Below are 12,711 nucleotides of genomic sequence, written 5' to 3'. Positions count from 1 at the left end.
TCTGGAAAAATATATACCAACATGTCCACAGCAGTTCTGTCTGGGGAGTGTAGAGGTGAGAGGGAAAGCCTCTGTATACTTCTGTGTGGTTTGAATTTTTTACAACAAGCCTGTATTACTCTTGTAATTCAAAAAAAATCTAAGAAAGTAAAAGAAAAATAAAGGCCAGAGAAGAGCTAGTATGGATATTTCTACATTGAAATAGAAAGAAAATTATGTCAAAAGCCAAAAGGAAAATAGTCATGTATAATTCTTACTTCCCCACCTGGAGGCAATCACTATTAATATTTTCTTGCATAGCTTAATCTATTCTTCACTCATATTATACACACAGTACTTTTATTTACATAAAAGAGATTATATTATGAATACTATTCCCTTTTAACCTGCTTTCTTACCTAATAATATAGCATCGACATCTTTCCAAGTTGAAAAAAATGCATCTCTTTTCATTTTCAATGATTGTTATACTTAGGTTGTATCCTTTTTATGCCTCTATTTTTAAAAAGGCTACTGTCAGCATCCCTGGGCAGTTAAATCTTTGCATGCATCTAGTATTATGTCCTTAGGATAAATTCCTAAAAATGAAACTGCTGGGTACATGGATGTGTAATGCTTGTCAAGGATTTTAATCTATGACAACAAATTGCTTTCCAGAAAAGCCTTGCCGTTGCTCCATCCCTCAGCAGCACGTGGGCCAGCCTGGTCTCCACATAATCTATCCCCTCCACGAGTTAGTTCCACTCTTTGTAATTTTTGTTCATTTGGTAGTTGAAAACAAATCTCTGTGCCGTTTTAATGACCATTCCCTTGATTACTCCTAGGGCTGGCCATTTCTTAATGTTTCTCAGTCATCTGTTTGTCTTTTGATGAGTTGCTTATCATGTATTTTTCCAATTTTCCCACTGGGATGTTTGTCTTTTTTCCTTGATTTATAAAAGCTCCTTATATATTAAGGATATTCATCACTGTTTTTCATATATGTCATTATCTCCAAGTACATTCTTATGGTTTTTAACTTTATCTATGATTTTCTTAATGCACAGAAGTTTTTAAACTTTGAATTAAATTTATCAGTCTTTGCCTTTATAGTTTCTGTGTTTGGTGTCATATTTAGAAAGTCCTCCCACTCCAAGTCTATACAAACATTTACCAATAATTTCTTCCACTGTGACATTAAACTCTTCAATCTGTTTGTATTATTTGAATGTTATTCAAGTTTTATTATATAAGTTTTGTTATTTGGATGTTATTTGAAAGCATGGTGTGAGGTGGAGTTTCAAATGGCCTTTTTTGAAATGGCTACCTAACTGTCCCAACACCCAAACTGGCAGTCCCTCCACTTCGGTTCCTGGCAATGCTATCTTTCTCTCATCTTCTGAACAACTCCTGCATGGGGGTGACTTGCAGGACGTGTTTTCCTGTTTCTACCATTTGGTGAAGACTAGAGGTTTGGGGGTGGCTCCTGGCTTTCTCCTGAGCTTTCTATGTCATGGTGGCCGTAAGAGGATGCATTGGAGGTGGGGTGACAGCTACAGGAGACAGGCTCCGAGGGGACTGAATGTACAGCCACACACCCAGAAGTGACCTTCTCCAAATATAGTTCAGCCAGGCACACTTCCAAACCTCCAAAGTACCAGCCACTGCCTGGCAATCCCCCGGAGTCCCCATTCAGAGACAAAAACTCTCTCCACCGGCTGACGCTGGCGGCCTCTGGGTGGCACTGTGGAGCTGTCCTGTGTCGCCTGGAGGGTGCAGGCTGGAGGAAGATGTTCCCAGGCTCTCTGGGCACCCTGGCCCCTGTGGGGCTCCAGGAGCCTGGGCAATAGGATGCAGTGAAAGGCCGCTGCTCCCCAAGGCTACCAGCTTGGCTTCGCTGCTGTCCTTGGCACGGGACCCCATGCTGCTTCTTTAAAGGGCGGGCTCCAGAGGCAAGGCCATTACAAAGGCATAACAGCCAACGCCTTTTATAAATCACCCCAGCAGCAGCAGCAGTAGGGGCAGCTCACTGCCTAGTGTACTGCCTCGAGGACCAGGCCAGATGGGGGAAGGGCAGGGACCAGAAAGGGGTGGGATTGGTAGGGACACCAACAGATGCTCAGTGAGATGCTCATGGCAACACCTGCATCTTCACAGTTCTGTGTTACTTTACAGGGTCTTTCACAGCCAAGATCTCCTTTAGGGAAGGCAGCTCTAGGCTAAATCATCTCTGCTTTCTAAATATCTAAGGATAGGGCTTGGTATATACAGCTCAAGAAAAAGTGTTAGAAGAACAACTGGAAAAACCCCTTTATGGGAACCTGAGCAAGTTCCTCTTCCTCTCTGATGGATTTAAAAACATTACGGTGTGCCAGTTCATCAAGCTGAGGTCCTGGGAAGAGCTTTCTAGATGGAAAGATCTGGCACGTTCTCGGGAGTGTTGGGAGAACGTATGTGTATCTAGGCACAGGTTACAACGTGGCTAGCAGTCTAGGGAGGAGAAGGCTGGAACGAGACCGTGCTGGATGTGGGAGGGTTCCCAGAAGGCAAAGGAGCAGATTAGTGCTGCTTTTGAAAAGTGCCTTGGAAAGTTCTGTCTGACTGCAGCAGGGTGCCAGCTTTGGGAGGCACAGGAATGGATGAGTTGAGGGCTGCTGAGAGCTGTTGCAATTGTCCAGGCAGGAGAAAAGGCAGCTCCGCTGGGATTAGAGATATACTTAGGAAGTAGCCCTAGGACTTATTGAAGGATGGAATTTGTAGAGCGAGGAAAAGAGAAGACTTGAGGATGGTATCTAGGTTTTCTCTTGAATATGGCCTCCCCAGCAATACCTGGGGAGGAGGGGATTTGGGAGTGTTATTGGAAAAAAATTACAGTACTTTCTCTGTACCAGGCATTGTTTACGTGCTTTATGTACAGTAATGGATTTAATACTCCTAACAACCTGATGAGCTAGGGACCACTGTTATCATGCCCATTTTACAGATGAGACATTAAGGCACAGAGAATAATTTGCCAAGGTCATACAGTAAGTTAACAGAGACGGGATATGAAACCAACTGATTTACTCCAGGTTCAGTGTTCTTGACTACCATGCTATACTACCTCTCCATACTAAGGTGCTTGGGAATGAGGACTTGGGTTTTGCTCAGGTTAAATTTCAGATGCCTGTTAGACATCCAAGTGGAGAGGTCCAGAGCGCAGATAGATAACAGGATTACCTGAAATGGTGGCTGTGATGGGTATGTATGTCTCCTGGAACCAAAAGAGGCCTCAGTAAATGTTTATTTTTCCTTTTTCATTGGAGTATAGTTGATTTACAATGTCGTATTAGTTTCAGGTGTACAGCAAAGGGATTCAGTTATACACACACACACGCACGCACGCACATATATATATATTCTTTTTCACATTCGTTTCCCTTATAGGTTATTGCAAGATATTGAGTATAGTTCCCTGTGCTATACAGTAGGACCTTGTTGCTTCCATGTCTTGGCTATTGTAGATAGTACTGCAATGAACATTGGGGTACACGTATCTTTTCGAATTATGGAGAAAAAGGAATCCTCCTACACTGTTGGTGGGAATGTAGATTGGTGCAGCCACTATGGAGAACAGTATGGAGGTTCCTTAAAAAGCTAAAAATAGAGGTACTAGAAGGTCACAGTCCTCTGGGGAGGATGGACTTTTGAATAGCCACTTTCCATGCACGCAGATGATGAGTTCTGTGATCAGGGAAGTCCAGGGAGTTGTGGGAGCAGAGAGGAGCACAGTGGTTAAGGAAGGCCTTCTGGAACAAGTGACAGATAAACTGAGTCTTGAATGATCAGTGGGAGGCCAGCAAAGAAAGAGAAGAAAGGAATTCCAGCATGTGAAAAGGCACAATGGAGAGAGAGAACAAGGTAAGATGAGGGGGCATGTTGCACAAAGGATCAGTGGTGTGAGGCTGAGGAGGCCCACAGGGCCAGGTTGTGTCCATCCTTTTTGCCCTTGGTGATGAGTTTGGATCTTATCCTCAGGACCACAGAAAGCCCACCAAAGAGTTTCAGACAGAGGGCAGATATGGTCACATTTGTGTTTCTAAAAGGTTCATTCTAAAATAGGATAACCCCTATGGAAAAGAATTTGGCAATATTTAGCAAAATTGCATATTCCTTTACCCTTTGAGCCAACGATCTTACATCTATGATTCCATCACAAAAGTACACTGACAAAAATATGAAATTATATGTGCACAGGCTCTTTATTGCAGCACTGTCTGTAATATCAAATGTTTGGCAATAACCTAATGTCCATTAGTGGGGGATTGGTTGAATAAACTGAAGTCCATCTACATAAAGCTGTACTGAAAAAGAATAAGGAAGGTCTTGATATACTGCTATAGAGATATCTATAGAGGATATGTAGCTGAGTAAAGCAAGGTGAAGAAGAATGTACATGGTATGAAATCTTTCATGTAAAGAAAATGAGGATTTGCAGATATATCTATATATCTTCAAAATATATCTCTCTGTATCTTCAAGTCCCTGTTATATATATATATGTGTATATGTATATATATATACACACACATATACATATATATTTATATAGATAGTGACATATAGTATATAGTAATATATATACACACACACAGTAGTGAAAGCATACCCACACACAGACACACACAGTAGTGAAAGAATAAATGAAAAAGTAACAAAAAGTGGTTGCCTGTACGTGAAGAGAGAAAATGGGGACAGGAGACAGTGATGAAAGTTACACCTCTCGAAATCTAACTTGCTTAATAGTGTTGGATTGAGAATCGTTTAATATTTCATATAATTTTAAAACAAAATTAAATCAAAGAGAAAAAATCAATCCCTTAAAATTGAAAACAAATTCAAATAAATAAACCTATCTGTATATCAAGTTGATGGCATAATCATACAAAACAGAATAATTTGAAGATTCTGAAACACAGTATGCTGACTGCATATCCCTGGTGGAATACATACTGAAGACAAATAAACGGAAAGAGGTATTAAATTGCATTCAGTCTTTTGTTAGTGGTTATGATGGTATTATTATTTTAACACAGACATACATACTAGAATAAAACACATTATGTATATTTAAACAAATTATATATATTTATATATATACATATATAAAGCAAATAAGTAAAAATATTCATGTTATTAGGAACAATGATTTTCAGCATAAGAGAAAAGAGATCTTATAAAATCAAAGAATTTAAGTAAAATTCACTATAATCTTTCTCAGGAATTGAAATTATCAGTATGAACTCTTTAGTTTTACTTTCGAAAAGGTGCATATTTCCTTACTCTATCCACTGAAAAGGCAAAGAAACAATGCAATCCAGTAGTAAAGAACATTCTTAATGTCCAGCTTATGGTCTTTAAATATTATTTCCCACTGAAACATGCCAGGGATCATTAGAAAAATGGTTGATTTCAGGGCTGTGGCAGAAAATATGCAAGATGAGCTGAAAACGTCTTGTGGTGCCTAAAATTATCAAAGATTACTTAGAGTCGAGTCAAAAGGTCATAGGAGGAAATTCACTTCTGCTAATGCCAGATTAGCTTCTTGCAGACCAACCTTTCTGCAGAGAACAACTAGAATAGTTGAACAAAATATGGAAAACAATTTCTTTGAAGACACTGGGGAACTACCATGCAGTGAGGATTTGAGAAACCAAGATGCCGTAGAGAAGGGACACACACAGGGGTGAGCCCAACATTGGGCACCACTTTTCCCCTCAAGGCATTTGCCAGTTCCAAGCAGTGGCTAAGAGACTGGGGGGCTGAGCAGGGTTCCCAAGTCTTTCGGGGCTGGAGGAACAAACACTGTCAGTCAGGGCCCCCCAAGGAGGAGATGTCTGGTAAACAGGCTCTAAGTTGGGATCCCCAAAGGGCTAAAATTAGGATGAGGAGTGAACAAGAAAGTTACCGGGCTTCCCTGGTGGTGCAGTGGTTAGGAATCTGCCTGCCAATGCAGGGGACACGGGTTCGAGCCCTGGTCTGGGAAGATCCCACATGCTGCGGAGCAACTAAGTCCGTGAGCCACAATTACTGAGCCTGCGCGTTTGGAGCCTGTGCTCCACGACAGGAGAGGCTGCGACAGTGAGAGGCCCGCACACCGCGATGAGGAGTGGCCCCCACTCGCCGGAACTAGAGAAAGCCCTCGCACAGAAACGAAGAACCAACACAGCCAAAAATAAATAAATAAATAAATTTATTTATTTAAAAAAAAAAAGAAAGAAAAAGAAAGTTACCAATCCTCACAAATATTGAAGGCCAGCTTTGAGTTGGCTCAATACCTCTCTAGACTTAACTGATCTGCTCCTATACACACTACCTGCAGGAAGTCAAAGTAAACCTCTCTCCAGGAAGATGACATCATCCAGTTCCTCAGATTATCTCTTTATATATTCATATATAATGTCTAGCATTCAATAAAAAATTATCAAGTATACAAGGAGATAAAAATCACCTGGCCAAGAAGCAAAAAATAAACAATAGATATTGATCCACAGAAGATACAGATTTCAGAGCTACCAGACATGGATTTTAAAATAACTGTGATTAATAGGTCCAAGAAATCACATGGCTAAATGTCATCACATGACTAAAGATTATCAACAGAGAACTGAGAATCATATAGAAAAATTAAATGGAAATTCCAGTACTAAAAAATACAATAATAAAAAATTAACTGTGCCATCTACAGGTGTAGCAGCAGATTAGATATAGCTAAAGGAAGGTCAGTAAAATGGAAGAGAAATTAGAAGAAAAAAATTCATACTGAAGCATACACAAAAAATGAAAGGGTGAAGAATACAGAAAAGTGTGTAAGAGATATACAGGGCATGGTTAAAAGGCTCTTTGCATTATTTTCCAGAAGGAGAGAGACAATGGAACATAAAAAGGTTTGTAGAAATAATATCTAAGAATTTTCCAAAACTGACAAAAATCATCAAGCAACAGATTCAAGAAGCACCACGGACCCCAGGAAAAACACAAAGAAAACCACACCTAAGCACATCATAATAAAACTTGAAACCAAGTTTTCTTTCTGTTGATTTTCTTTTTGTTGAAAGCCAAGGACAAACTGAAATATTAAAAATGATCAAAAAAGATGCATTGCCTCAAAGAAACAATCATAAGCCTCATAGCAGACTTCTCAACAGAAATACTGAAAGCCAGCAGAAAAGGGAATGACATCTTCAAAGCCTTGAAAGAAAAAACTGTCAACCTCAAATTTGATATAAAACAAAGTTTCCTTCAAAAATGAAGGTGGGGGCTTCCCTGGTGGCGCAGTGGTTGAGAATCTGCCTGCTAATGCAGGGGACACGGGTTCGAGCCCTGGTCTGGGAAGATCCCACATGCCGCAGAGCAACTAGGCCTGTGAGCCACAACTACTGAGCCTGCACATCTGGAGCCTATGCTCCGCAACAAGAGAGGCCGCGATAGTGAAGAGGCCCGCGCACCGCAATGAAGAGTGGCCCCCACTTGCCGCAACTAGAGAAAGCCCTCGCACAGAAACGAAGACTCGACACAGCCAAAAATAAAAAATATAAAAATAAAATAAAAAACAAGAAAGTTAAACTGAGGACACACCTCCATTAAAAAAAAAATGAAGGTGGAAAAAAATGAAGGTGAAATGGAGACTTTAAAAAAAACCAGAATATTTATCACAAACAAAAATGCACTAAAGGAAAAACCTAAAGGAAATACTTTAGGCAGAAAAAAACTGAACACAGATGGAAACATGGAGATACAGAGCAACAGGAAAGGTAAATGTATGGGTAAATCAAAATTAAGATGGACTCTATAAAACAGTAATAGCAAAATCCTACAACATTTAAAACATGTACATAGTTGAAATATAGGACAGCAGTAGCACAAAAGGTGGGACAAGAGTAAATAAAATTAGTGTGTTCTAAGGTCATTATTTTGTCCAGAATGTAGTACAAATAGGCAATAATGCTAGTCTTTGATGTCTCAGAGAGATAGCTCCAGGGCAACCACTAAAAGAGTAGTGAGTTGTACAACAATGTGAATGTACTTAATGCCACTTAGCCGTACACTTAAAAACGGTGAAAATGGTAAAATTTTGTGATGTATACTTTACCACAATAAAAAAAAAGAGTAGTGAATGAACATCTACAAACTTCAGAGGGGGAAATGAACTAATAAAAATACACAGGGAGGGGGAGAGATGGGGAGGGAGAGAGAACAAGAGTGATAAAATAAATGTGATGAAATGTTAACAATTAGTTACTTTGGCTGAAGGGTATACAGAAATTCTTTGTACTATTCTTGTAATTTTTCTGTAAGTTTGAAATAATATAAAAATAAAAAGTTAAGGGGAAAAAAAGTCTTCCTACATCAAGAATGCATAGATCAGTGTTTCCAAGACTTCAGAATTTCACAGATAAGGAAAATTTCAAAAACGTATTGGTATATACAGCAATGAAAATGAATAAACTGTGGCTACACAGAACAACATCACTGAACTCACAAAAATTTAACAAAAGAAGCTAGGCTGAGTGGTTATTAATTAATATATGTAAGGTTCGAATGTAGGCAAAACTGATCTATGATATTAGAAAATAGTATAGTGGTTACTTTGGGAGAGAAAGGAGGAGGTATGGTGATTAAGAGGGGTCATGAGAGCAGCTTCTGGTTTGCTGGTAAGTTTCTTTGGTCCTGGATGATAGCTACAAGGGTATGTAGGCTATGTTTTAATTAAAAAGCTTTTTTATAAAAGGACAACACAAGAGAGTAAAAAGCAGAACAAATAAAAATAAATAGTAATAGCAAGATTTAAACCTCAAAATATCAGCAATTACTTTAAATATAATTTAGTTGGTCTACATACCCCAATTAAAATATGAAAGTTGTCAGAATGGGAGAAAAAAAACTTGCTCACAAACAACACTTTAAAATGAAGGATATAGAAAGATTGAAGATAAAAGGATGGAAAAAGAGACACTATGCAGAATATAACCAAAAGAAAGCTGGTATATCTATGCTAATATAATTTAAGGTAGACTTTAAGGTAAGAAAAATCCCTGGAAATAAAATAGAACATTACATAAAGTTTTATCTAGCAGAAACACATAACAATTCTAAACTTGCATGTACCTATTAACATAGCCTCAAATATATACGAAGCAAAAACTATAGAACTATAAGGAGATATAGACAAATCCACAGTCATAGCGGGAGAATTTAATACATTTCTCAGCAACTAATGGAATAACAAAACAAAATAAAATCAGTAAAAGTATACTAGATTTGAACGGCAGGGTTAAAAACCTGACATAATTGGCATAGGTGGAACAATTTACACAACAACTGCAGAATGCACATTCTTTTCAGGTGCACATGAAATATTTGCCAAAATATACCATGTGTAGAACCATAAAACAAATCTCAAAAATTTTCAAAAGCTTGAAATAATATTGAATATGGTCTCTTACTATGATGGAATTAAGCCAGATATGAAAAAAAAGAAGTCCCCATATGATTAAAAATTAAGAAACACAATTCTAAATAACCTGAATTTAAAAAGAAATAATGAGGGAAATTAGAAAACACTTAAGTGAGTGACTATTAAAACTTGGCATATTAAAACTTGTGGGATGCAGCTAAAGCCATGCTTAGAAGAAAATTGTAGCCTTAAATGCACATACTACAAAAGAAGTCTAAAAATTAAACATGCATCAAGGCCAGAAAATAAAGAGAAAATCAAGTACAAAGAAAATAGAAGGAAGCAATAATAAAGTTAAGAAGAAATTAATGAAGCAGAAAACAAACATACAGTGGACAGAATGAATAAAGACTGACCAAGAAAAAAAGAGAGAAGGCACAAACAACCTATATCAGGAATGAAAAAGGGAACATTATAAATTCTACAGACATCCAACTTGAAGAGGTTCCCATTGGCCAAAAATAGGACGATTTTAACATAAAAAAGAATAATTACTTGCAATGGATTGAAATATAACTAATAAATAAAATCTCACAAATTTATGATAAAATCTCTTAAATACTCTTGAAAAAATAATGAATCCCAATTCTAATCATGCCTCTGGCTTTATCACTAATTTACAGGAAATAAGAAGAATAAATACCTTAAAATGCATGATCTGCTGAATCCAGAAAGCAGGAAATTCTATAAGATAAATGACCCAGTTTCTTAAATAAGTGAATAACATGAAAAAAAGACAGATAGCTATTATAGATTAAAAGAGACTTAAGAAGAATACCAGCTAAATGTAGTATAGTAGGATCCTGATTTGAACAAACTAACTGTAAAAAAGACATTTAGGCAATCGAGGAAAAATGAATATGAACTGAGTACTAGATAATAATAAGAAATTATTGTTAATTTTATTGGTTGTGATCACAGGATTGTGGTTATGATTTTCAAAAAAGTTCTTATCTATTAGAAATACATCCTAAAGTACTTATAAGTGAGATGATATAATGTCTGAGATTTGCTTTAAAATACTGCAGCCAAGCAACAACAGCAGTAACAACAAAACCGTATGCATGTGTGTGTGTGAGAGAGAGAGAGAGAGACAGAGAGAGAGACACACACACACCAAAAGAGACAGACAGACAGACACAGACAGACATAGAAACACAAAGAGAGAACAGTGTCTGCAAACAAGAACAACAAGAAGTTAATAAATGTTGAAGCTGGGTAATGGATATATGAGGGTTCATTATGTGTTTGAAAACGTTCATAACAAAAAGTAAAATAAATAAGTAAGTAAGTAGGTAAGTTGCTCTGCCTGCTGTGTGGTGAAGAGACTGATGGGGGCAAGGATGGAAGCAGGGAGACCAGTTAGGAGACCACTGTAATAATCAAGCTATATAACACTGGCTAAAAGTCATGTTCATTATAACGATTTATTTAGGCCACTTACTATTTGTGGTTATAGTAAGTGCCCTCAATAAATGCTCATTAATCACCGAATACATGCCACATTAACTTTGTAAGTATCATGTAATTACAATAGGAAAACCTACAAATGAATGGTCAGTCTTCAGGGTTTGTTGATAATTAGAGATTTCTGCATAAAGTAGGTGTTTGGACAGTTAGGTTCTCAAACTTTTTTGACCCCAATTTTGGTAGCCACCTCCAAGATGGCCCCTAGTAAGCCTCATCTGTTGGTATTCACACCCCTATATAGTTGCTTCCAACATTGTATCAATGTTGGTCTGTATTACCAGCCAAATATGGCAAAAATGATGGTATGTGATTTCTGAAGCTAAGTCATAAGACACATTGCCATTTCTTCCTTGCTGTCTTGGGTTGCTTCTTCTGGGGGAAGCCAGCACCATATTGCAAGGGCACTAAAGCCACTCTATAGTAAGGACCACCCAGCAAAGAATGAGGCCTTCAGCCAATTAGCCATCACCAACTTTCTAGCCATGTGAGTGCGCCATCTTGGAAGCAAATCCTCCAGTCCCAATCAAGCTTTCAGATGATCGCAGCCCTGGCTGACAACTTGACTGCAACCTCATGAGAGATCCTGAATGAGAACCATCTAAGCTCAGTTACCCCTAAATTTCTGACCCTCAGAAATGGTGAGATAACAAATGCTTGTTGAATTTTTATGCAGCAATAATAACTGATACACCACTCACTGTAAGAAATAAATTGTACATCATGACCCAATACACACATACATATATGTATGTAAAAATATAATAAATTCCATGAAACCGAACAAGATCAATCTGATATTTTCATTATATTTTACTTTTTAAAAATTGCTGATCATTGCCCACTAAATTAATTTTACGATCCTTTAGTGGGTCATCATGCAAAGTTTGAAAAACGCTGGAATAGAGGACATTATCCCTGTAGTTCTGAAATTCTATGGCTTCATGTAGCAGGAGTATATGCTCATAACATGAACAAAATAGAACATTGGCTTCAAGGAGTAAAACATATGGGCATTTCAATAAGAGTCAGTGGAACAGATGGCTGGGTAGAGAGAGGTTCTTCCCACTCACAGAGGCTGTTCTATTCTCTCTACTGTGTTTCCCATTGCCTCAATCTTTTGAACCTAAATCCCTCCATGTTAGTTTTAGATCCTTTCCTATGGAATAACTTGAACTTCTCATACAGGTGTGTCTTTCCTGCTTGGACGTATAATTCCTCATCTGCACCACTGGAGAGATGTCAGTCATCTACTGGGGTTTTTGTCTTGTCCTTGGCTTTTTATTGGCATATGTCAGGCAATGACAGCCTGCATTCACCCATCCCTCAGTCAATTAGGGGGAATTCCTTGAAGGATGCAAGACTCTCTTTCCCATGCACTATCTGAAAGGAAAACATGAAATTAAAATTGTAAACCAATTGTTGACATCCAAAGGAAATACTGATCTTCAGAGAAAGAAAGGGAGAGAGAGAGAGTAAAGGAGAGAGAGCAAGAGATGGGGTGGGAGGAGAGGAAGGGAAGAAACAAGCAAACCAATTTGCCACAGTATAGCATCCATCACCTGGAACATAGGAACAGAGGTATTTTAAGATTTGTACTATAACCAGGCAGAATCATACAGCTGCTGGGAGCTTGAAACCCTGCAAATTTTAAAAAAATATAGAACCACAAAGTGACAAAGCGGAAGGGGATATACCCAGTTTACAGATGGAAAACTTGTGGCACAGCCCTCCAGTTTCCACTGTCAGACAGATTTTTCCTCTGGAAG

This window comes from Balaenoptera physalus (assembly GCF_965194825.1).
Source record: "Balaenoptera physalus genome assembly, chromosome: X".
Taxonomy (NCBI): Eukaryota; Metazoa; Chordata; class Mammalia; order Artiodactyla; family Balaenopteridae; genus Balaenoptera; species Balaenoptera physalus.
The sequence above is the reverse complement of the archived record's forward strand: the minus strand, read 5'-3'. Positions refer to the sequence as shown.